Source organism: Pogoniulus pusillus, chromosome 5 (assembly GCF_015220805.1).
Source record: "Pogoniulus pusillus isolate bPogPus1 chromosome 5, bPogPus1.pri, whole genome shotgun sequence".
Lineage (NCBI taxonomy): Eukaryota > Metazoa > Chordata > Aves > Piciformes > Lybiidae > Pogoniulus > Pogoniulus pusillus.
The window spans coordinates 16,024,390-16,049,791 of record NC_087268.1 but is presented as its reverse complement, the minus strand read 5'-3'; the positions used below and the strand labels follow the sequence as shown (position 1 = coordinate 16,049,791).

Genomic DNA, 25,402 nt, shown 5'->3' with positions numbered 1-25,402 from the left:
GTTACCCCGCCCCCCCACACTTTTGTATTTGCCCCAGCTAACTCAGACGGACCCTGGGAATATAGATGAAGCAATTTATTTACAGCTAGCAGAATTTACAAGCAGCTATTTACAATATATACAGTTATATACAATTATATACAGAAATATACAAAGGATAAACAATACAAAAGCACAACTCCCCTCCAAGAAACCTGAGTCCCCAGGAGGGGCTCTCAAACCACCCCAACACCTCCCCCCGGTCCCTCTCAACCTTACCCCAGTTCTCAGGAAGAAGAGAGGTGCAGCCAAGAGGTTAGGGAGCAAGGTTAGTAGGAGCAGGGTTAATGAGATGTGATCAGGTCTAAGGCAAAAGCAAGAGTGAGAGACAAAATGGAGAAAAAGTCTTTCTTCTTCCCAGAGCTCTCAGCGAGACTGTGAGAGAAGTTGACATCAATTGTTTTCATTTCACTGCCTGTTATCTAGTTCTTGTACCAAAACATTCCAGCTTGCTTCAAACTAGCACAAACACCTCCAGCCATGGGGCCACAACTACCTTCCTGGGCAACCCATTCCAGCCTCTCACCACTCTCATGCTCAACAACTTCCTCCTCACATCCACTCTGAATCTCCACACCTCCAGCTTTGTTCCATTCCCCCTAGTCCTGTCACTCCCTCATAGCCTAAAAAGTCCCTCCCCAGCTTTTTTGGAGGCCCCCTTCAGATCCTGGAAGGCCACAAGAAGGTCACCTGGGAGCCTCCTCTTCTCCAGCCTGAACAGCCCCAACTCTTTCAGTCTGTCCTCACAGCTGAGCTGCTCCAGCCCTCTGAGCATCCCAGTGGCCCTTCTTTGGACATGCTACAGAATGTCCACATCCTTCTTGAAATGGGGGCTCCAGCTTTCACTCCTTAAAGCAGTAAAATGTTATTTTAACCAGAGGGCAGTTCACTAAATTTAGATACCAAGGGAAATGCAATCACCTCCAGTGTGCATGCTTGTTAGTAGCAGGCCAAGCTGTCACATCTGTCACACCATCGCTGTGTTTCCACACCTCTTGGATAAGGACTTGGTGAGCTTTTAGGATGCAGCAAAAGGAGAGAGATTTTTTTTCTTCTCTCTTGTCAATAAGTCCCCATGTGGAAATCAATTTGATGTTGCTGAGGGCTTGGACCTGTCTTTCAGAAATTTCACGTTGTGATGAAAAGGAGTGAAAAATGCTTTATGCTGTGAGGGATGGTATCCTTATCTCATGTCTTTACTTGTACCTGTTCCAGGATCAGAGTGCGTGAGGCCACACTATTTCTGGACAGATGGTTCTGCAGTGCTACTGAACTTGCCTGGAGAGAGGATGAAGAGCCACTGGGCAGGGAAAGGTGAGAGGAAGCACAGCCTGCCTTTCACATGTCTCATTTTGGAAGAGGGCTGGCCCTGGGATGGACTGGGATGGGGGAGCAGGTGGAGAGTCAAGGTTATACGTGTGAATAATAACCATGATGCTGCACTGAAAGAGTACCTGACAGTCTGGCAAATTCTGGTTCATGTTTCAGATGGATGTGCTGGTGTGGTGTGAGCATATCTCTTGCCACTGCTGCACACACCGCTTGAATAATAGCCCAGGCAGTCTGCAGTGCCAAGACATCCCATCTCCTAGCACCAGGGCAGGCTGTCCTCAAGCTGAACCATATGGCTCTTTTCTTGACCCCAGATATCTTCCAGACATGTCTGTGAAGATCATACATATCCTTATTCTGGCAGTGCCACTAACACTGTCACCAAAACAGCAAGATCATCTGACAATAACCTGACTCATTTCAGCTCAGCTTTTACTTCTAAGCGTGGGCATCCTGCACAGGCAGCATATGTGCAGAGTGATAAGGGTCTTTAGAGGAGCTCCAGGGAGAGATGAACCAGTCTTAACTCCACAGTGGCTCTACAAGTAAAAGTGGGCACCTGGGTGGCAAAGGGAATTTATATGCTATGTCCAGCTAGACACAATACCCTTAAAAATATATAGTCTGTTTGCTGAGCAGAAGTTAGTGGGTCTCATAAAACATTGGCTACACGTGAGGAAAATAAGTATTAAAAGATTTAGTATAAATTCTGGCAGGATCAGATAAATCCAGTAGGTAGACTCTGCTAGTTTGGGAAAGAGAAGTCTGTGGGATGAGGCCTCAACAGACAATTCTTTGCACTGTTGAGTCTATTAAAAGTGGTGACTCCAGCAGTGACCTGCTTCTCAGCCTAGAGGAGGTTGACCTCGTTCCTGTCAGGTCTGCACCACTCCAGAGGTAGCAGCACCTGGCAGAGCTGTTTACAAGCCACCTGGGAATCCTTCATGTGACCTTGAAGAGCAGGCAGACAGTGTCATTCTTGAATGAAATCTCTTTCCCAGGAGTGTGTAGTAGCTTTGGAAAGCTAGCAAAGCTCCTGCCTGGCTGCAGGCACTGCTTTAGCTACTTGAGGCCAAGTGGAAAATACCTTGCCAGTTTTGCCTGCTTTTGAGCACTCCTTTTTGGCTACTGATGCTCATATTTTCTCTATAAATCTATTAGCTTTACCAGGCCCATTAAATTACTATTAGGCTGCCCATTAGCAGATGCTGTTGATGGTTTCAAGCAGAGGTCTCAGCATGGGGCTCCTTCTTTGTAAAAATCAAGGAAAGAGTGGTGAGGTTAGAGAGCCTAGACCAGGGCTGCAGTATGAAATAAGGAAGGAGAAAAAAGCCTCTGCCTCTACCAGCCGCCCTTCAAATACAAGAGAGAGGGCTCTAGGAGGGTTTGAGTGTAATTGCAAGGTAATTGCAAGTAAAACTGTCCCAAACCAGGTAAATCTTTGAGTATTAGGAAAAAGTTATTTACAGAAAGAGTGGTCAGGTAATGGAGCAGGCTGCCCAGGGAGATGGTGGAGTCACCATCCCTGGATGTGCTCAAAAAACAGGTAGACATGGCACTTTGGGACATGGTTTAATGGCCATGGCAGTGTTGGGTTGACAGTTGGACTTGATCTTAGAAGTCGTTTTCAGCCTTAATGATTCTATGATCTTAAGTCAGCCAGAGTTGGGTTAGTAGTTCAAGTTGATAATCTTAGAAGTTGTTTTCAGCCTTGATGATTCTGTGATCTTCAGTCAGTGCAGAGTTGGGTTAGTAGTTCAAGTTGATAATCTTAGAAGGCTTTTTCAGCCTTGATGGTTCTATGATCTTAGGTCAAAGCAGTGTTGGGTTGGCAGTTGGACTTGATGATCTTAGCCCTAATGGTTCTATGATCTTGAGTCAGGGCTGGTTGCTCACACAGCAGTGGAAGGACATGAGTCCCTCATATAATGGCTGCCATCAGATTCTCCACCTCACTTTGTCACCAATATCACCTCAGAAATGCAACTAAAAAAATGTTAGCCAGAATAACTATTTGCAGTATAGGAAGCTCCTGGAGAAACCAAGAGAAGCATCTAAAAGCTGGTACTCTAGACCACGTGCCAGGCAACTGGCTTGGCAGCTGCAGGGTCATGCTGGTCTCTTTGCAGCACTGGGACTAGTCCAGGCCTGTGTGGTCCAGCAGGTGTTGGAATAGCTTTCATCAGAGCACAAATCACACAATCATCCCAGCCTTCATCTGCTGTGTTGCTGCGTCCTCACATTTCAGATCACCTAGAATGAGCTGACTCCTCCCTGCCAGAGGCAGAGCAAGCCCTCCTTCCTCACACGCAGATAAGGCCCTCCGTTGTGAAGGGGTTGAGATACAGGCTTGAGTGATCTTATGAGCGAATAGCAGCAGTGTTCACAGGCGAGGAAGTAACAATTACTCTTCAAAAGATGGCTGAAATTGGGTGAGAGCTGGCTTCATTGTAAAAGAGATAGTCCTGCACAGATGCCCATGTATGAGTGAGAAAATACCAAGTGGATTTCTATCCTAAAGCTCTGCCAATACCCCTGATCCTACCCTGGAGCATCCTGTCCATTTCCAGTCCATCTTATGTTTCCTTAATATGCATAGGTGCACAAACAAGCAGAGATTTGCCAAAGCACTCTCTGTCCTGACCTTCTCTGGCAGCTAGAGTGGTTCTGGGTATCCCCAAAGTCTGAGCAGAGTCAGGCAATCATGCTGAATTGTGTTTAGTGGAGCCAGGTTATTGTGATGCTGAAAAATGAGGACAAGATTGAGGCCATCTAGTTCATTTTTATTGTTCATTGGAACTCCAGATGTGAAAGCTAATGGATTTGGATTGGTTGCTAGCAGCAAAGCCTCATCAAAGATCCTTGTGTTTTTTTTTTTTTGTTTTTTTTTTTTTCCTAAGGGCATTCAGTGCAATTCACTGATTGATTGGAGGCTTCAGACAGTTTGAATGTGGATCTGTATTTGGGCTGGATCAGGCACTCAAGAGGAAATCCAGCCTGCTGCCTTCAGGGTTGTGCAGGAATATTGCAGCCTCAGCTGTAGCTGCCTTGGAGGCTCTCAACAAAGAGAGATGCTTTTACAGACTTCCTTTGTTACCTTGCTGACTTTAATGCAATGGGAGGAAGAGCAAGACAGCCAAATCTCAGGACTAGCCAAATGGACTTCTGCAACGGAAGATTTTCTTAGTGGACAAAGGTAAAAAAAAACAGTCTTTTGCAGACGGACAGCACAGGCTTAGAGGAGAGATCTGCTGCATCCAGCAGATCAAGGGAGGTTCCCCTCCCCCTCTACTCTGCCCTGGTGAGGCCCCATCTTGAATACTGTGTTCCATTTTGGGTTCCCCAGTTTAAGAGGGAAAGGGATCTGCTGGAGAGGGTCCAGCAGAGGGCTATGAGGATGATTAGGGGACTGGAGGGCATGGCTTATGAGTAGAGGCTGAGGGACCTGAGGATGTTTAGTCTGGAAAAGAGAAGACTGAGAGGGGATTTGATAAATGTTTATAAGTACCCTGAAGGCTGGCCAGGAGTGGGGGACAGGCTCAGCTCACTTGCTCCCTGGGATAGGATAAGGAGCAATGGGTGTAAATTGCAGCAAAAGAGGTTCCACCTCAACACAAGGGCGAACTTCTTTCCTGTAAGGGTCACAGAGCACTGGAACAGGCTTCCCAGAGAGGTTGTGGGGTCTTCTTCTCTGGAGCCTTTCAAGGCCTGTCTGGATGTGTTCCTGTGTGATCTGTGTTAGATAGTATTGTCCTGCTCTGGCAGGGAGGTTGGGCTCGACGATTTCCTTGGGTCCCTTCCAACTCATAACATCCTGTGAGCCTGTAAGAGGTGTAGAGAAAGATATAGTGAAATGTCTCCTTCTGGGAAGGTGAAGGTGGCTCTGAGACAGAGACGTTGAGGTGTATAGAAGCAGCCAAGGAGTCATAAAGGTTTAGGTAGGTCAGATAGGCCAGAAGTAGGTATCAAGATGGATTCTGTGTGCGAGATGACACAGGTCTGTGGAAGTCACAAAGCACCTAGCTGTGACTCAGACGAGACATAAGCTATCAGAGTTTCTGATTATAGTTATACAACTTTTACTAAACATCCTTCCCTATCCATCAGGAAGCCAGATGAGTTACAGATCTGCCTGTGCCTGTCAGGTGCCTGCTGCTGCCATGCCAGCTTGTCTTCTGTTGGCATTCATTTGGGTAGTTTGCTTCTTTGTCTGCAGCACAAGTAGTTAATCACATGGAGAACCTAATTAGGTGGTAACGAACCCAGGTGTCTTACTTTTCTCGGTGTAATAGGACATCTGCCACTGCTCCAAGAGCACTTTACAATGACTGACTAACAATGGCTATAATGTATGGTCATGAAGAGAGAACAGCTTCCTTTACTGGCTCGGCTGGGATTTGGTTAGTTGAGAAAGCCTGAATTCCCACTTGCCTCACTCCATGCCTTGCTGCCAGGCAAAGGGAGCCCGATCCCGAATGGAGGGACAAGGCGGACAGGTCTGGAGAGCTATTTGAGCACAAACTTACCTCATCAAAATGCTCTGGACAAATTTCTTCCAACAGACTAAATTTAGACCAGCTCATCAGTTCCTCTGACATGGCTGCAGAGCCTTTGATCCAGTTCTGATAGCCCCAGGATCAGATTTACTGTATAGTCCAACCTTATCCTTAGACTCCCATGTGCATGGAAGAGTTTGTTTTCAGTGCCTGGCACTCATGATGGCTGGTGTGGCTGTCACCAACTTCTGGCCTGCTGCTTGCATATGACTGCTGGATGCTGATTGGTCCTGCGTTGTGGCCAAATCTTGCTATATGTGCTGTGTGCTCAGTAAGATTGAGCAAATCGTTCACAGCTAATAATCTGGCAGATGCATTTCACTTCTCTCTCTGTCTGAGGAAGGAGATTATAATTTTCTCAAAGCAGTGCCTTCAGTCTTTATCTGCAAATACATTAGTTCTCTAGCCTGCTGTTTAAATAGAAACATGTCACTGTGTTGTGGCTGGGCGACAGTCACATTAGGTTGCTTTTTCTCCCATCCTCCATTTCCCTCCTCACTCAGCTGGAGGAGCGTAAGTCTGGCTTGCAGGGTGAGTGCTCACAGAAAATCAACATCTCCATTTTACATTTGTCTTTCCAGAAGGTAGCCTTTATATCAGCAGAGCAGTTTTGGGAGCTGAACCAGCCCTTCTGTGGTCACAAGAGGCCCCATGTCCTACCCCAGCAAATAGCCAAAGCTAGTGGGTGAGCAGGAGACATCAATTCTCATTGTGTGGCATTACTCCATGACAAGGTGTAGGATGTTTCTTCCTGATCGGCAAAAGCCCTGAAGCATGAGGATTAATAAGTCTGCCAACATCTATCTTAACTAGCATAATTGAGAAAGCTGTTTCTATTCGTACTACTGTCTACTTCCATCTCTTTTGGAACGTGCTGAACCATATCACTCGAACCGAACAGGATACAAATCCGTTTAGCAAATCCATAGCTCCTTTCCTAACCACATGCAAATGCTTTCCCCTTATCTTGCTGACAAAAGTGCTGTGGAAGAAGAAGTATAATGGGGTCTACTCGGTGTGTATACCTCGCCCCAGGCAAGGAAGGAATTTTGCAGCATGCTTCAATGAGATGTTTGGAATCCCTCTTGTTTAAATTGTCCCAAATTTGTTGGTGCTTAATCAAAGTTAAGCCACATTCTAGGCTTTTCTCCTTCCTTTTCAGCAAATAAGGAAATTTCATGCTCGTGATGCTCAGTGACTAATAGCAGTTAAGAGCATAGCAGCAGATGGCATACGAGCTCTGCTAGCTTCTACACTGGCTGTGTCAGTGCCCCCCACAAGGCAGTCCTGCTGTTTGCATCCAAAGCCTCATAGAAGCTCTTCCAGTGCCTTCTCCTGACTTATAGCCTCCTAACATCTCCCAGCGGAGTAGGGCTTCCCCATGACATCACTGCCAGTGTTCTCTTAGGTATCCCATCCCCCACAGCTCCTCCAGCTGGGGCCTCTACTGACCATCTCTGCCAGTGCCCTTCTCCTGCCTTGCAGCACCCTTTGCTAATCTCCTTTTGTTTTCCCTAGCTCGCTTAAGGCTTGCCAAGTCACTTCACTTGTGTACACTGTGATTATACTGAAGATAGCAGCAAAGGCCCCTCATCAGCTATTCTGGCTTTGTGACTACAGAACCAGTGAATGATAAGGTCTCTCCTATTTCATAAACATAAATGTCATGGGTCTTACGCTGCAGCTTTTCTGAACTCTGCACTTACTTTGAAACCAATGGGAGCTCTGTGCACAAAGCAGCTCCCGAATAATCAGGGTCTGTCAGCTCTATAATGCCACAAAATATTCCATGTGTGCAAATATTTGGATTATTATTTATTGGGTGCCAACAAAGTGCAAATATCAGCCTGCCCCAGAGATAGATTCTAACTTCCCAGGGAGGGGTGGATGCGGGAGAGCGCCGCACGCTCATAAAATAGCCAGACGCCTGATACCGGCGCTGAGCGCTTGTGATAATACCTGCTGCTTTTCAAGTCCTTTCCATCAAAGGATTTAAAAAAACTGTTCATGAATTAAGGCTGACATTTTCATTTAGAGGTGGTGGGTGGGTGGAGGCAGCACATCTCTAACTTGAGGCACTCCGTGTCTGATTTCCAGAAAAAGTTGCTCTTCATAGTTTCCATTTGAAACTGGAAGCCTTGGGCAAAAATCAGAAGATAACTCGCAGAGTCACTGCCTTGAGACCTGCAGGAACTTATGCTCTAACCAGTTTGCTGCTCCTTCTGTCTCTCTTGCTGCCCAGAGCTGTTTAACCACGCCTTTCCAGAAGGTTATAAAAAGGTACTGAGATTCTAGAGGTGCATTGCTTGATGGAGCTGGATGCTGAAGCCATCCCAAGCTCTTAGTTCTGCTTCCTGCAACTAGCATTTGCTTCATGAGCTTGCTAAGCATTGCTGAATCTGTCTCAGAGCTTGAAAACTCATGACATTGCTAGGGAAGGTGATTTACAAGTCAGTGACAGATGCAGTTGGTAACCCAACTGTCTTGGCTCAGAGATTTGGACTCCTATCCCAGAAACTTCTTCCATGGCAGGTGACGCTTGTTGGTCCATGAGACTAGTTTTTCACTTCTTATTCTTGATGTGAAGAAATGAGGTGTGAATATGAAAGCAAATACTGGCTATGCTGAGAAGAACCTGACCTTTCTGTTCTTTACCAGTTGAAAGTTGATTTTGAGATTATTCTCTTCCTTTCTTTTTTTTTTTTTTTTTTTTTCCTTCTCCTTTTCTGTCTTATTCTTTAAATTTCTGACACCTTCTGTATCCAGAAGGGAATATTTTGTTAGAAAGATTACTTCCCTGGATGCCTTGAGGCACTGCCCAGTGAGCATCAAACCACAACACAAGTTAGAAATGGAAAGGACCTCCCCAGGGAACAAAGAAAAGGAACCAATGGGAAATATTTTTTTAAGCTTCTTCAATGTCTGCATGGGGACAGAGTGTCTGGAGAGCATCCAGGCAGAAAGGGATCTGGGGGTACTGGTAGATAGGCTGAAAATGAGCCAGCAGTGTGCCCAAGTGGGCAGGAGAGCCAATGACATCCTGGCCTGGATCAGTATCAGTGTGGCCAGTAGGACAAGGGAGGTTATTCTTCCCCTGGACTCAGAACTGCTCAGGCCACACCTTGAGTTCTGTGTCCAGTTCTGGGCTCCTCAATTCAAGAGAGATGTTGAGATACTGGAAGGTGTCCAGAGAAGGACAACAAAGCTGGTGAGGGGGCTGTGAGGAAAGGCTGAGAGAGATGCGTTTGTTTAGCCTGAAGAAGAGGTGGCTCAAGGCAGACCTCACTGATGTCTGCAACTCCCTGAAGGGAGGCTGTAGCCAGGTGGGGGTTGGTCTCTTCTGCAAAGCAACCAGCAAGAGAACAAGGGGACACAGTCTCAAGTTGTGCCAGAGGAGGTCTAGGCTGGATGTTAGGAGGAAGTTGTTGGCAGATGTTGGGGTACGGAGGCTGGCGAGAGGCGAGATCGGGGTACTGACGACTCGAGACAGCAGCTTCTAGGCATCTGTGCATCAGTACAACTTTATTAGGGTAGTGCAATGGCTTATATAGTGTCTCCGAGGAGGTGTTTCCAGCCAGCCTGGGGCTGGCAGAAGTGGACAGTACAGATTGACCTCAAGTTATGTGTAAGGCAGAGATAGGTTACCTGTGGTAAACAACCTGTGAGTACCACCCAGGGGGGCTGGCCAGGGTCAGCCCCCCTTGGGGCTGCGTCCGCCCCGGGGGCTGGCAGATTCCACCCCCTGACAGCTGTGCGTGGGTTGCTCATGGTTCCCAGCTTAGACCCCTGGGAATCAGTAAGACTCAAGGACACTTCCCATCACAGGGCCTGATGTTTACATTCCATACCTCGTTGCAGGAGAAAGCTTCCCACAGGCAGAGAGAGTGATTGGCATTGGAATGGGCTGCCCAGGGAGGTGGTGGAGTTGCTGTCCCTGGTGGTGTTAAAAAAGTCTGGATGAGGCACTTAGCCCAGCTTCCTCAGCCTCTCCTCACAGGGCTGTGCTCCAGGCCCCTCACCAGCTTCGTTGCCCTTCTCTGGACACCTTCCAGTATCTCAACATCTCTCTTGAATTGAGGAGCCCAGAACTGGACACAGCACTCAAGGTGTGGCCTGAGCAGTTCTGAGTCCAGGGGAAGAATAACCTCCCTTGTCCTACTGGCCACACTCTTCCTGATACAGGCCAGGATGCCATTGGCTCTCCTGGTCACCTGGGCACACTGCTGGCTCATCTTCAGCTACTCTTTACCAGTACCCTCAGGTCCCTTTATTCCTGGCTGCTCTTCAGCCACTCTGTCTCCAGCCTGTAGTGTTGCTTGGGATTGTTGTGGCCAAGTGCACAACCTTGCACTTGGCCTTGTTAAATCTCATCCCTTTGGCCTTTGCCCACCCATACAGCCTGTCAAGGTCCCTCTGCAGGGCTCTCCTACCCTCCAACAGATTCACACTTGCGAGATATTGCAGCTGGGCAAGAGTTGATGTGTATGTACGCGATGCTCTTTGGAAACTGGTACCAACTCTATAAACCCTAAAGCTGCTATGCTCTGGGAATGTCAGTAAGTATGTTCTTGTGACTTGATCCAGGTATTTTAGAAAGCTATGAACAAAAGTGACTTCATTATTTTTTAGCTACAACTAATCTAGCAATAAACCAGAGACTCTTCAGGAATTGTCTTTTCAAGACACAACAGCAATCATTCATTTAAGCACAGGCCAATTTGTCCAGGTCCTTCAGCTAAGGACCTGAAATGGGACAAATTGAAGCACAACATACTAAAATAAGGTATCTCTGAACAGGAAAAAACCCAAACAGATAAATAAGCTGGTAGCAGACTTTTCCAGGAAGCATATGAAAAACAGGCAAATACAGAGCAAGTATTTCTTTGGGATGTGCTTCTGGCCTCCAGGGGTTGATAGTTTATGGGCTAACTGTGTCAGACATTGTTGAGCACATTGAACAGGTACTCCATACTGTTTAGCTCCACTTGAGGAGTTTGTCTCATCCCTAAAATTGTGGTTTTTCTGACCAACATAGGATAAATTCCTTCCTCTGCAACATCACTCTTCTCAATTAATTTGTTGTAGCCATCTAACAGATTCTGTGTGTCTCAGTGCCTGAACAGACCTGGATGAACAAGAAACTCTTGCAGAGGCTCAGGGAAAAAAAATAGAAAAAAATAGTTTACCACCTTTGGAAAGAGGGGCAGGCAATTCAAGAAGAGTGCAGGGATCTAGCTTGGCCAAGCAGAGAGGACACCAGAAAGGTAGAAAACCAGCTAGAACTCAACCTGCCTGCTGTTGCAAAGGATCATAGAATCAAACAGGTTGGAAGAGACCTCCAAGTTCATCCAGTCCAACCTAGCAGCCAGCCTGGACCAATCAACTAGACCATGGCACTAAATGCCTCACCCAGGCTTTGCTTCAACACCTCCAGGGACAGCGACTCCACCACCTCCTTGGGCAGCCCATTCCAATGCCAATCACTCTCTCTGCCAACAAGTTCCTCCTAACATCCAGCCTAGACCTTTCCTGGCAGAACTTGAGACTGTGTCCCCTTGTTCTGTTGCTGGTTGCCTGGCAGAAGAGACCAACCCCCACCTGGCTACAAAAAGGGTTTTTACAAATACATTATCAACAAAAAGTAAACCAAGGAAAATGTCCACCTTTATTGGATGCAGGGGAGGAACATTGCTAACAGGGGTGAAGAAAAGGATGAGGTACTTAATGCCTCCTTTGCCTCAGTCTTTAACAGTCAGATTCTGATAGGGATGAAAAGCAGCAGCATCTCCCCATAATTCAGGTGGAAGCAGTTAAGGATTTGTTACGCCACCTGAACACTCACAAGTCTGTGGGGCCAGATGGGATTCACCCAAGAGTGCTGAGGGAGCTGGCAGAGCAGCTTGCCAAACTGTTCTCCATCATCTATCGTCTGTCCTGGTTAACAGGGGAGGTGCCAGATGATTGGAGGATTGTCAGTGCAACCCCCATCTACAAAAAGAGCTGAAAGAAGAATCCAGGAAGCTCCATGCCTGTCAGCCTGACCTCAGTACGGACTTAGGGAAAATGAGACCTCACAACACGCAAAGTGTTATAAGGTAAGGCATGTTTGATCAGTGCTGGGTGACAAGGGGAGGTCATCCTCCAAAGCCCTTGCACACCTCACCTTGTTCAGGTGAAATATTTATGATACAAAACCAGACATATTCAGTACAGGGGTAGGGTTATTACAAATAGTTCTAGGAATAGGTGGAGTTATTACAATCAGTTCTTGGAACTCATTTCCATACTGTCCCACCTCTTTACACATGCTCATTGCCATATGGTGGTTGTCTTTTGGGGTCTTTGGGAGGAAGGACAATGTCTTCCTCAGTCTGACCTCTCTACCTTTCATCCACCTGGCATCAGTTGTGGACCACATTCTTGGCTGGAGTTTCCAATGTTCTCATCTTTGAATGTAGTATTCTTCTTCTCCATGAGAGTGCTTCAAGACCCTCTCAAGCTTAACCCACCTCCTTTGTGTTTATCTGGTTGATGATGCTTTATATCAGTGCTCGCATAGTTCATGATTTAACTAGGTTTCCACAATCTACGTTCTCTATCCCTTTATCCCACATAAGTACCAAGGAAGATTATAGAGTGGTTGGTCCATCTTGAGTGCAGGATAATGGTGGAATCAGGCCCAGCCAGCATGAGTGCATGGAAGGCAGGTCCTGCTTTGACCAACTTCATCTCCTTCTATGACCACATGATCTGCCTAGTGGATGACAAAAAGGATGTGGATGTTGTCTACTTGGACTTCAGTAAAGCCTTTGATGCTGTCTCCTACAGCATTCTCCATTAGAAACTTGTGGCCTATGCCATAGACAGGTGGAGTCTTTGCTGGACTAAAATCTGCCTGGAGGGCTAGACTCAAAGAGCTGTGACAAATGGAGTTAAATCCAGCTGATGGCCAGTCACATATGGTGTCCTTTAGGGCTCAGTACTGGAGCCAGTTCTGTTTAATATCTTTATTAATGATTTGGATGAGAGGATCAAGGACACTATTAGCAAGCTTGCAGACAACATTGAGTGGGAACACTGATCTGGTTGAGGGTAGGAGGGATATGGACAGGTTAAATTGATGGGCTGAAGTTGACAGAAAGAGATTTAACAGGACCAAGTGCTGGGTCCTGTACTTTGGCCACAACAACCCCAAGCAATGCTACAGGCTTGGAGAAGAGTGACTGGAAAGCAGCCCAGTATAAAAGGATCTGAGGGCTCAACATGAGCCAGCAGTGTGCTTAGGTGGCCAAGAAGGCTAATGGCATCGTGCTCTGCATCAAAACCAGTGGGTCCAGCAGGAGTAGAGAAGTGACTGTGCCCTTGTACTTGGTCCTTGTGAGGCCACAGCTTGAGTACTCTGTTCAGTTCTGGGCACTACAGTACAGGAAAGACATTGAGGTCCTGTAGCACGTCCAGAGAAGAGCAATGAGACTGGTGAAGGGTTTGGAGGGCAAGTCATATGAGAAGCAGCTGGGCTGTCTGGAGAGGAAAAGTCTAAGGGGAAATCTTACTGCTCTCTATAACTACCTGAAAGGGGCTCGTAGAGAAGTGGATGTTGGTCTCCCAAGTAACTAGTGATAGAATGAGAGGAAGTGGGTTTAAGTTCTGCCATGAGATATTAGGAAGAATTTCTTTACTGAGAGGGTCGTCAGGCGTTGGAACAGGCTGCCCGGGAAGTGGTGGAGCTGTCATCCCTGGAGGTGGTTAAGAAGCATGTAGATATGGTGCTTCAGGATATGGTTTCGTGGTCATGATAGTTGGGTTACAGTTGGACTCGATGGTGTTAAAGGTCTTTTTCAGCCTTAATGATTCCATGGCTCTGTGAACAACTCTGGGAAACAGACCAAACCAGAAAGCATTGTTTTTTCCTCCAGTAAAATGTAAACCTGATTAGCATTCTGAAAACCCATGTTGGGGAGGGTTTTTTTATTATCCCCAGCCTCTGTTACATGTGCCAGGTGCCTCTAGGGATGTTGCTGGGCAATACTCTATTCTTTCACAGAACTATTGACTACATGCCAAATAAAATTTCTCTACAATTGAATACTTCTGAAGATTTAGGCAGCATCTCCGGCACAACTGGTAGTGTCTAGTAAAACAACTCAGTTCATTCACAGGCTCACAGGATGTTAGGGGGTGGAAGGGATCCAAGGAGATCATCGAGTCCAGCCCCCCTGCTGGAGCAGGACAATACTATCTAACACAGATCACAGAGGAACACATCCAGAAAGGCCTTGAAAGTCTCCAGAGAAGGAGACCCCATGACCTATCTGGGCAGCCTGTTCCAGTGCTCTGTGACCCTTACAGGAAAGAAGTTCCCCCTTGTGTTGAGGCTGCACCTTTCCCGGGTCACTGGGAAAGTCAACTACATGGGAATATCAACACCCCATAAAAACACTACCTTATCTTTAAAGCACCTGGTCTGAAACATCAGCAGCACTGTGGTGAAGGGCTGCCTAAAGGCAGCTGTTGTGAGCATAGCATGCTGCTGACTCTCTCCAAAACAAACCTGAGTGTCCAAAAACCAAAGCTGCAGGGCAGCACAGAAAGTCTTATGAGCACAGTCCTCATGGCCTTGACAAAGCACAGGCACACTAGCTACACCTGCACTTAGAGCAAATAGCATGCTAAGCTCATCGCCACCTAAATTTTATGTCCTGATCCATCATGTTTTATGGCAGCAAAGATGATTATTTGCATAATAATGTGGCCTATAGAAATGAAGTAATTCTTTGTCTACTGGAGGATGATGCTCCTTCCTTCACATTGCTCAATAAATATCTCTCTTTAATCCTCCAGCACAGGCTGGGTTTTCGCTGCAAATAATGTAACTCTGTTGAGCCCAGTGGAGCTTTGCCCAGTTGAATGATGTGGGCATCGGTTTCCAAAGCCATGAGAAGTTCACAGAATCAGCTAAGTTGGAAGAGACCTCCAAGATTATCCAGTCCAACCTAGCACCCAGCCCTGTCCAATCAACCAGACCATGGCACTAAGTGCCTCCTCTAGGCTTTTCTTGAACACCTCCAAGGACAGCAACTCCACCACCTCCATGGGCAGCCCATTCCAAAGGCAAATCATTGTCTCTGTGAAGAATTTCTGCCCAACATCCAGCCTAGACCTCCCCCAGCACAACTTGAGACTGGTGTCCCCTTGTTCTCTTGCATCAGTTTATCTGAAAGTTGCAAAGTTTCTCTCTGTCCACAGGGATCTGACTGCTGCATAGTTAGCTCTGCTCATTGCCATACTCTCTTTAACATCAACAGTCATAGTACAGCATAGTCTTCAGTGCTGTCTTCTCAATACAGAGATGGGAAGGTGAATATCTTAGCTTTTAGTCATCACCCAGGAGCCTGAGGCATTTTAACTGATGCATGTCTGTCTGGATGTTTTAGGGCATGCTACAGGCTGAGGACAGAGTGGCTGGAGAGAAGCCAGGAAGAAAGGGACCTGGGGGTACTGGCAAATAGTAGCTGAACATGAGCCAGCAGTGTGCCCAAGAGAGCCCAATGGCATCCTGGCCTGGACCAGGAAGAGTGTGGTCAGTAGGACAAGGGAGTTTATTCTTCCCCTGTACTCAACACTGGTCAGGCCACACCTTGAGTATTGTGTCCACTTCTGGGCTCCTCAATTCAAGAGAGATGTTGAGATACTGGAACGTGTCCAGAGAAGGGCAACACAGCTGGTGAGGGGCCTGGAGCACAGCCCTGTGAGGAGAGGCTGAGGGAGCTGGGGGTGTTTAGGCTGGAGAAGAGGAGGCTCAGGGGTGACCTCATTGCTGTCTACAACAACCTGAAGGGAGACTGTAGCCAGGTGGGGTTGGTCTCTTCTGCCAGGCAACCAACAGCAGAACAAGGGGACAGAGTCTCAAATTGTGGTGTGGGAGGTCTAGGCTGGGTGTTAGGAGGAAGTTGTTGGCAGAGAGAGTGATTTGCATTGGAATGGGCTGCCCAGGGAGGTGGTGGAGTCTCCATCCCTGGAGGTGTTCAAGCAAAGTCTGGCTGAGGCACTTAGTGCCATGGTCTGGTTGCTTGGCCAGGGCTGGATGCTAGGTTGGAGTGGATGATCTTGGAGGTGTCTTCCAACCTGCTTGATCCTATGATTCTATGATTCCCTGGGATGCTTGGCTGTCAGTCAGCTCCATGTTGTGCTGGCTTTGTTGTTCATTAAAAGCTAACATCAGCATGTCTGTACATGCTGTTACACTTTTAATGATGCAGTGCTGGCCTAATCACACCTACCACAGAGCATAGTTGAGATAACAATACTGGAGGTGAATATTTTTCTGTCGTTTCACACCTTGTGTGGACTATGTTAGTTAGTTGAAGGCCAAAATCACCATTTTTCTGCAATCTAGGCTCAAAGTTGCAAGGTTTGGAGAGTGTATAGGTGACATGCTGACAACTGAGCCAAATTTTGTTTGCTCTGACTTGTAAAGCACTTAGAGGTGGGAACCATCACTGCTATGTTTAGGCTAATAGTGTGAGTCTCAAAGATGTGAGCCACATTCTTTTGAGTATCTCCTGACTTAACCATTGAAATGTTACGTTTCTGTGTGTGACAGGAAGCCATTATTCACACAATTTGGAAGTCTACCTGTATTGGAGATTTTTGCTGAATTCTAGAAGTTGCTGCTTTGTGGTGGTTGGAGTGGGATCTTTCTTCATTCCTATTATGATCGAAAAATTGATGAGATATCAGATCAAGAGCATTCACCTGACTTGTCTCGCTTGCTGAGTTCCTTGTAACTGTAAGGAAAAAAAAAATCTTCATTTTTGAGGGTGGCAATGCACTGGAACAGGCTGCTCAGGGACGCTGTGGTGTCTCCTTGTCCAGAGGCATCCAAAACCTGCCTGGATGTGTTTCTGCGTGGTTTTCTCTAAGGGATCCTGCTTTAGCAGGGAGGTTGGACTAGATCATCCTCAGAGGCCCCTTGCAATCCCTACCAGCCTGTGATTCCAGCAGAAGAATAAAGGGCCCAAAACATGTAGGAAAGGCAGAGAGGAGAGGTAACAGTAGTTTTAGGCTCCCCATCCTCTATATGCATCATTTATATACACCTTGAGTGCTGTGTCCAGTTCTGGGCTTCTCAATTCAAGAGAGATGTTGAGATATTGGAATCTGTCCAGAGAAGGGCCATGAAGCTGGTGAGGGGCCTGGAACACAGCCCTGTAAGGAGAGCTGGTTGGATAGAGCTGGGTGCTAGGTTGGACTGGATGATCTTGGATGTCTCTTCCAACCTGGTTGATTCTATGATTCTAAAGTGTTTATGAGTATTTTCTCACTATGTACTGTCTAACACACTAGCACTTTGGTACTCCTTTTAATAGTCTAATGTAAACTATATATGATTATGTGTTTCTCTCTCAAGTATTTGCTGTCAATTGCACTTATCTGACCAATTAGTCCTGTCTAAACTACAATTAGCAATCTTATTCTGTTAATACATGTCAACACTAGTGGAAATCATTACCCAAAATGATGAAAGGTGCTGTAAATCCAAAGACATTCATCTTCTCCCTGTCCTATTAATAAGGACAGAAAAATAGCAGATTGTTATTACAGGAGAGATGTGCTGGCATAGTTTCTCCAATGATAAGGGCAGAGACTCCTTGTAGTAGATTGGGTAGGTAGGGTAGGTAGAGAGCAATCTCCATGCTGGTGTTTTCTTAACATGGTTACTGTGACAGTTTGGGTGTTACCCACCCCCTACACCCCCACACTCTTATGAAATCACCCAGAATAGACTCAGCCAAGATGGAATCTAAGATTGAAGCTTTATCTTTACAGCTCAGCACAATAGACAAGCAGGTATTTACAATACATACAGCTATAGACAGAAATACACAAGTTAAAAAGTAATACAGCATCACAACAGCCCTCCCAGAAACCAGAGTCTCCAGAATGGGCTCCCAACCACCCTTCCACCTTCTTTCACCCCTCTACCTTACCCCAGACTTTGCCTTACATTCAAGGTGAGTTTGGAGGGTCAGCAAGGGGGGGTAGGAAGCAGAAGGATTAGTTACACAAACAGCAGGTTAGGGAGAGAAGTGAGGCAGCCAGAGCCAGAGATCAACTCTGTTATCTGTGTTTGTGTTCTTGTTTTCACACATCTCAGCAAGCCTCTGAGTGCAGTAGACATCACCAATTTTTCCTTTTCATGGCCTATAATCTAATTCTTCTCACCAAAATATCCCAGTTAGCTTCAAACTAGCACAGTTACACAAGTGTGGCAAGAATGGTTAAGACACTGGAAAGGAATATGATCTTGTGATGTCCTTTCCAGCACTACAGGGTGTGTTATCCCATTTACCTATTTATTATTATTGGTGAAGAGTCTGGAGAAAGGGTCTTATGAGGAGCAGCTGAGGAAAGTGGAGTTTAGTCTGGAGAAAAGGAGCTGAGGGGAGACCTTCCCACTCTCAGCAACTCCCTGATAGGAGGCTGGAACCAGATAGGCATTGGTCTTTTCTCCCTAGTAGCAATTGATAGAATGAGAGGAAATAGCCTCAAGCTCACCAAAGGAGATTTAGATTGGATATCAGAAGTAATTTCACTGAAAGAGTTATCAAACACTCAAACAGGTTCCCCAGGTTGAATCCCAATCCCTGGAGATGTTTAAAAGACATGTTTTAACATCAGTCTTGGTAGAAGTTGGACTCGATGTTAAAGATCTTTTCCAACAAAAAAGAGTCTATGATTCATTTTTTTCCCTCTTCTTCCTTTATTGCTTCCTTGCTGTTCAGCCTGAGCCTGGCCAGCCCTGAAAATGGAGTTATTTCCTGGGCTGAAGCCATGTTAGCAGCAAGCTGTCCTTGTAATAGGAGAGAGCCAGTGGCAAGGAGCAAGAGTGAGGAAGCCAGATGTTGTCTCAAGCCAGTGACATGAGCCAATATCCACTGGCTGAGAGTGTGAGCTGTCCATGTGTCCTGCCTGCAGCATCAGGCAGAAGCTTCTGTTGTCTTCTACTGCCTTGGGCACACTTGCCATTGCAGTGACAAATCTGGCACAATACCACAGCAGAGCGGCTGTTTCAGATCAAACTGCCTCTTTTGTGCCACCCTGTGGGAGCTATATTGGGTGTGGATCCTCAGCTCCACTTTACACCAGCTGTGGGTTTGTCCTTTAAGACCAGTAAGCCTAGCAGGATGGTTCTTTTTCTGATGGGGGAGATGAGCAGGGACTCAGCACATGGAAACCAGCTGGGATGAGAGCAGAACTGGGCCAAATGGCTCTGGCTTAAATGAGGCAGCAGCACAGAGAGAAAGTGGTAAGGGGTATCAGGAGAGGGAAGGAGAGCTAGAGAGAAGAGACAGTTGTGTGTATAGGAGAATGACAAATGAGCAACAGCTCCATCTCCTTTTATTTCTGAGTGATTTTGACAGTGTAGTGGCATGGCCTTAACTGACCTCAGCTTTTATCATCCTGAGGTTGATGTGATCTTCTTGCTTCCCTGGTTTGAAATGGATTTTATTCTATCAGTGGTCTATTCCTTCTCCCCACCCCCTGCTCATTTTTTTTTCCTTTTGCAGCATGTTAATGAGCAAAGTGCTTATGCAAATGAGAGGCAGAAACAATCTCTTTGAATAAGGAAGGAAATTATCAGAGTAGAAACAGAATCCAGCTTCACTCCAATGAGTGCCTCTCCACTTCGGCTCTCAGGATGGCTCTTGCTTTACACAACACCTGACATGACAAAGTGTTTTTCCCCTTAATTTATGTACCACAATCTTAACACTGATACCTGCATTTTTGGTAGTACCTTTATACCACTTCGCCTGCCTATAGAATTGTACAAGCATTAGAAACAATTTTCATTTTCTTGCTGTACAAGGATAACCCAAAAGGGAGAAGGGTTTCATGTCTCCCTAGCTTGCTATCTGTATGCAAATTTTGTGTCCATTTCTAATTGTTCATTTAGAAAAGTGATTTTATGCTGTTTTATCAGCCACCCTTAGCCTGGATGCAGTCACACTAACATGAAAGTGCTGGAAAGCTGCATAGCTTAGTCAAACTGGACTATTACTTGTATGCAAATAGCAAATGAGCCTGCCTTAAGGGGCTGATCTGCTTTTTTCCCTGTATTAAAGCAATGCCTATGCTAGTGTGAGCAAATATTTACAAATGTCAGAGGTGTTCTGGCTTGTATTACCCCATTTCAGTGCAGAAAAGCCTCAAGGATATTTACTGTAAGCATTGCAGGATACAGATGTGAATTCTTTAAGATTTTCCTTTCACCAAGATGTTAAGTAGCTCTTGAAATTAAGTGTGATTTTGCCAATACTTATTTAGGAAAAAGGGCAGGTAGAAAAAGTAAGGTGTCTGTGGGAAGCTGAGAAGAACTAGCAGCAGTCAGGGTAGCATTTAGGTAAATCAGGGCCCATTTGTTTTCATTTGACTCCAGGACTTTCTTTACAGAGAGAATGATTTGCCATTGGAATGGGCTGCCCAGGGAGGTGGTGGAGTCGCTGTCCCTGGAGGTGTTGAAGCAAAGCCTGGCTGAGGCACTTAGTGCCATGGTCTAGTTGACTGAATAGGGCTGGGTGCTAGGTTGGACTGGATGATGTTGGAAGCCTTTTCCAACCTGGCTGATTCTATGATTCTAGGATTGAGCCATATAGCATGGATACAGAGACATTTTTCTTTCAATGGTAGGGTCTTTTGTGCACCTTCTGGCTGCAAGGAGGACTGAAATAGGCTGAAGCTAGGAATTAAGGATAAGATTCACTTCAAGTCCAGTGAAATGTCTGTGTCATGAAGTCTCTAGTCTGAAGACCAAACTTGTGGCAACTCCATCAGCACATTTCCATGGAGTATTTTGACAGCAAAATTTTTGGCAACCCAGTGAATCTTTTACATGAGGGTTTGTGGAAAATGGTTCTCTGTCCTATAGTATCCAACTTAAAACTCTATATACATATGGGTATAAAAAGGCAGAAGTAGTGACGTGGAGCGTGTCCGGAGAAGGGCAACGAAGCTGGTGAGAGGCCTGGGACACAGCCCTGTGACGAGAGGCTGAGGGAGCTGGGGGTGTGCAGCCTGCAGAAGAGGAGGCTTAGGATTGACCTAATTGCTGTCTGCAACTACCTGAAGGGAAGCTGTAGCCAGGTGGGGGTTGGTCTCTTTTGCCAGGCAACCAGCAACAGAACAAGGGAACACAGTCTCAAGTTATGCCGGGGGAGATGTAGGCTGGGTGTTAGGAGGAAGTTGTTGCCAGAGAGTGATTGGCATTGGAATGAGCTGCCCAGGGAGGTGGTGGCGTCAACATCCCTGGAAGTGTTCGAGAAGACTGGCTGAGGCATTTAGTGCTGTGGTCTAGTTGATTGGACAGGGCTGAGTGATAGGTTGGACTGGATGATCTTGGAGGTCTCTTCCAACCAGGCTGATTCTGTTTCTGTCAATTCATTGGCCAGGTGCTAGTGCCTATTGACCAGTTTGATTTTCAAACTGAAGTATTTAAAGAGGAGTAATTTAGAAACCACCTTTCTGCATTCATCCTTTCTGCACTGAACCTCTCTGCTGTTCCGCATTTGTGGCTTGCTAACCAGGAATCAAGGTAGCCATGTGTATGCAACTAGCACTAGCAGCTCAGCAGCATCTCTTCTCTCTGCCTGGAATATTTTGTGTTTTACCCTAGGATCATCATTCACGAGTTTGAAAGCATCTTTGATACAGGAGACTTACTCAGGGACCAAAAACCATTGTGAGTACATCTGCTGGAGTGAATGCCAAGACTCCATAGCATAGTTAGAATTTTTCCTGTTTTCATGTTACTGTTTACCAGTTTCTGGTTGTTTAAATTGTTTCATTCTGTGCAACTACTTCCTTTTGAGAGAAAATCCAAAGAATCTCAGGGAATCAAGTTGTGTCAGGGAAGGTTTAGGTTGGCTGTTGGGAGGAAGTTCCTCACTGAGCAGGTGGTCAGGCACTGGAACAGGCTGCCCAGGGAGGTGGTGGAGTCACCATCCCTGGCAGTGTTTAAAAAGAGAGTGGATGTGGATCTTGAAGCTATGGTCTAGTGATGAAGGATGCTGGGATGAAGGTTGAACTGGATGATGCTGGTGGTCCTTCCCAACCCTAGCGATTCCTAGTGGTGAGATGCTGTGCTGAGGGATTTGGTTTAGTCAAGGACTTGTCAGTGTGAAACTAATGACTGGACTCGAAGGTCTTTTCCGCCCTAAGAAATTCTGAGATTCTGTGAATTTTCCTGAAATTTTGAATATTAATACTATAATTAATAGTCTTACATAAATTAATATTCACAATTCATAGCCAGTTATTAATTTCCAATACACTGTGCAAACAAGGAAGCTTATTCTTTTGCAGATTCCTTTCTCAAGACTGAATCTTGATGCAAGTCTTCTAGTGTTTTGTCCATTAAGACATTAAAAGGCCCTTCTTCACCCATCCAGCTTTCTACACAGAATCACAGAATGGTAGAGGTTGGAAGTGACCTCTGGACATCATCTAGTCCAACCCTCTGCCCCAGTAGGGTCTTTTAACTGTTCAGAGCTTAGTATCTTTGAGACTTGTGTTCCTCTGCCAAACCGTATTGAATCTGGCTTAATGGCTCTTAGGAGAGACTCAGACAGAGAGAATGATCATGTGAGCTAAAGAAAATCATGACAAAATTCAGCAGAAATAGGTGCTGTTTGCAAATGAGCAAGGTAATTTTTCATCATCCATTTCTTCTGGTGGGGAATGATTTAAGATCTTTCATATGGCAGAGTAAGGAGAGCTTGTGCTGGCAGGATGCACAAGAGTGCAGCGGTTATACTGCAGAGTTTACCTTGAAGGTTTATCTTTCAGTCCTCATTGCCCAGCACAGCATTACACATGAATGGGGCATTCACCAGTGGGTGATGCCCTCTGGGTCTTGTCTGGAATTTAGGGTTTAATTAATTAACGCATGGATGCATTAGTTTCAGGGCTAGGGCGTTTCATCCTGTTTGTCCCTTTCAGGGTACATACTCTTGGTTTTTTGAATCCTGTTCACCTCTGTGTTGTTGATTTTACATGACTCCAGTGGCAGCTAGGATTTAAAACATTTTCCTTTGGCTAGCTTAATGAGTTTACTGAAGAGGGTTGGTAAAGCTTCTGATAAGCCTCTTGATTTTTATTTTCCAGTCCTTATGTGAATCAGCCCTTTTGAATTCAGTCACTAGCACCTGGAAAGAGGCCACCAGCACTTGGGGGCTGACAACATTATTAATGCAAGTCATTATTTGTGAGAACACACTCCTGGCTCATATGAAGCATGTGGATTCCCACTGTTTCAAAGGAGATGGGAATACCTGCTGTATGCAGATAAGCCACCTCCCTTCGCCCTTTCCTGACCAACAATGCATACCCCTCAAAACTGGCCCTCTCCAGCAGCCTTCTTGGATGAACAATGTCTATCTGCTTAAGGGCTCTTTTGTGAACCTCTGAAGGTTTTACAGCAGTGCCAGGATAACAGTGTGGAGTATTATTTAGAGAGAAGTGGGAAATTATTTATCTATGTTGAATCATCATAAGGATTCCTCAGACTTAGAGGGTGGGAAAGAGGGATGAAGCAATAACCAAAAGAGTAAAGATTAAAAACAAAAGAGAGAGAGAGAGAGAGAGAGAGAGAAATACCCTGATCCAGTTTGAAAATAATTTGTTTTGTTTTCAATTGTCTTCTGCTTTTAAAATTATTCTGCTTTTTTTTGTTGTTGTTGCTTTTTCTTTTTTTTTTTTTTTTTTGTTTAACCACTGTGCAGATATCTGTATCTGTGTAGACCTATTTTTCAAAGGACCAAAGGAAGTTATGAAGGTAAAAATAATTACAGCCCTTGAGTTAAGCAAGCCAAATGCAGTCCAACCTTGCCAAAATGGACCTGCCAGGTACTTTCCTTGGAGGAAGAAAACCAGCTTTCTAGAGAGGGAAAAAATCCAACTCGTGTCAAACCTCATTTATTTTGGACTTCAGAAAGATGATACCACATGGGAAATTACTACTGAAGTCTGGAGAAGACAAGGATTAGGAATAAAATTGCGAAGGAGTGTGCAGATGAAATTAGCTGGAGAAACAAAACTGAGGAACTTAGTAGACAAAAGAGATATCATGATGGAAGCATTGGATGACCTTGAGGATAATAGCAAGAAGATGAAACTGGGTAGCATTGAGTGAAAGGTTCCATTCTTGAGATTAACATGACAATTTCTGCTATGTGCCAGAATAACTAAAGCTATACATTGGAAATGACAGAAGGGGGAAAGGACCAGAGTATTAGTCATCCTGTGATCAGCAGGTACAACCATCAGCCTCCTCTGGGATGCAGGTGAGAAAACAAGCAAATGCTATCTTAGGATGAGAAGGATTTCTGAGGCAGACAGGGAATTTTTAATGTCATTGTATGAGGCTTTGTTGAGGCATTATCTGCAATATCATCTTCAGCACCAGTCAGTCACGTGGCCAGCTGAGCTCCAACAGGAACGGATGCTGAAGAAGGCTGTGAGGGTGTTGAGGAGAATGGAGAGCCTGTCATATGTGAGGAGACTGCAAAAGTGCTCCACCTGTCTAACGAAACAAAGGCTGAGAAGGGATATGAATATTCTCTATAAACAAGGATAAACGTCAAGGAGGAAGAAGAGCTATTTAAGCTAAACACAATGCTGGCACAAGAGCAAATGGGTATAAACTGGCCATGAATAAGAACAGGCAGAAAATCAGAGGAGAGTGGCTACCCACCAGAGGAAGTGGGCTCTAGAGCAGCCTAGGCAACTGGTATAGATGAGGAATACATTAACTAAGGTGAAAGGTGGCATGAGGAGTGTCTATGCCACATATTAGCAATGGGTGTTCTCTCCCACAGCTTGAGACTGTGCTTGAGAGATAGCTTGAGACTATTTCTTTCTCTCTGCCCCCACATTATTGTGATTAGGGCTTGATTCCTCATATGATACAGTGGAGGCATTAAAAAGAGTATTTATCTGACATGGTGCCCCAACAGGAAAGGATTGTCTTCTGTACCTCTGTAGTTCTGAAGTCTTTTTCATGTTCAAGATGGAAATAAATCCTCAGTTTTTCTCTTTTAGTGCTGCATTTCAGTTTCACTACAGAAAATATCTATGCTTATAAATATCTAAGGGGAGGAGGTCATGACGATGATGTTTGTCTGTTTTCAGTGGTCCCTAGGAGAAGGACAAGGGGCAAAGTACACAAATTGGAACACAGGAGGATTTGTCTGAACATAAGGAAAATCTTTCCTGTGAGGATGCCAGAGCACTGGACCAGCATGCTCAGGGAGACTGTGGTATCCTTCTCTGGAGGCATAAAAACCCATCTGGACATGTGCCTGCAAAACCTTGTGATGGTTTGGGTGTTCCCTGGCCCCCCACACTTTGGAAATCACCCAGACTAGACTCAGCCAGCTCTGGAAATTTGAATGAAGCTTGTATTTACAGCTTAG

At 45.6% G+C, this 25,402-nt stretch overlaps 1 long non-coding RNA gene across 1 annotated transcript; it reads left to right on the top strand.

Annotated features, from left to right (window-relative positions):
- Window positions 1-1,260: 1,260 nt before the first annotated feature.
- Window positions 1,261-25,027, top strand: LOC135175660 (uncharacterized). The gene is made up of 2 exons (XR_010302427.1): window positions 1,261-1,353; window positions 23,711-25,027. It is a non-coding gene; the product is annotated as an uncharacterized LOC135175660 (long non-coding RNA).
- Window positions 25,028-25,402: the final 375 nt, after the last annotated feature.